The 642-nt window shown below is 39.3% G+C and overlaps 1 protein-coding gene across 1 annotated transcript in view; it reads left to right on the top strand.

Annotated features, from left to right (window-relative positions):
* The window catches only part of gmnn (geminin DNA replication inhibitor), a 4,791-nt gene that overhangs the window by 3,225 nt on the left and 924 nt on the right, over positions 1–642 (top strand).

The raw sequence follows: 642 nt of genomic DNA, 5'->3' as shown, positions 1-642 counted from the left end.
CTTTTTCTATTCTATCTACTAATATATATATATATATATATATATATATATATATATATATATATATGTATGTGTGTTAAGTTGTCCACCGACAATAGTGGTGTTTCCATTTCCCTTCCAACTGCAACCTGAAATTGTGAATTGGAAATGCACCCAATGGAAACCTGTCAGTTTCGTAAACTCCTCCCATAAACTGCAAAAAGTTTATACACGTGTATGAGGTGGGTTTTCAGGCAATTCGAGGAAAAAAGCAGTCTCAAACTGCAATGGAAACCATTTGTTTGCATTACAGGTCACCTGGTGTCCGCAAGTCACATGATTATTCTCTAATGTACTATAACCTCCAATAAATGCCTCATGCATTGCCGCTCTCAAGTATAAGAGGCTTTCCTTGCCATTAGTGCTTGGATAACCTTATTTACACTGCACATGTCTATGGCACATTGCGGCTCCAACCCACGGAGCTGATCACAGCCGCTCTATGCTTGCGTTTATACTAGCTGCGGCAAAGATACACGCATGTGTCTCCTTCAATTTTAAAATAATGGCTAGTGCAGTGGCTGCAATTTATGTAAACCTCCCAACATCTATCGCCATGACTTCTTGCGGAAGGAAAAAAGTCGCATAACATCCATTGTGCAA

The sequence above is a fragment of the Sinocyclocheilus anshuiensis genome, unplaced genomic scaffold, assembly GCF_001515605.1.
Source record: "Sinocyclocheilus anshuiensis isolate Anshui unplaced genomic scaffold, SAMN03320099.WGS_v1.1 scaffold54, whole genome shotgun sequence".
Lineage (NCBI taxonomy): Eukaryota > Metazoa > Chordata > Actinopteri > Cypriniformes > Cyprinidae > Sinocyclocheilus > Sinocyclocheilus anshuiensis.
This window is presented reverse-complemented; position numbering and strand designations above follow the sequence as displayed.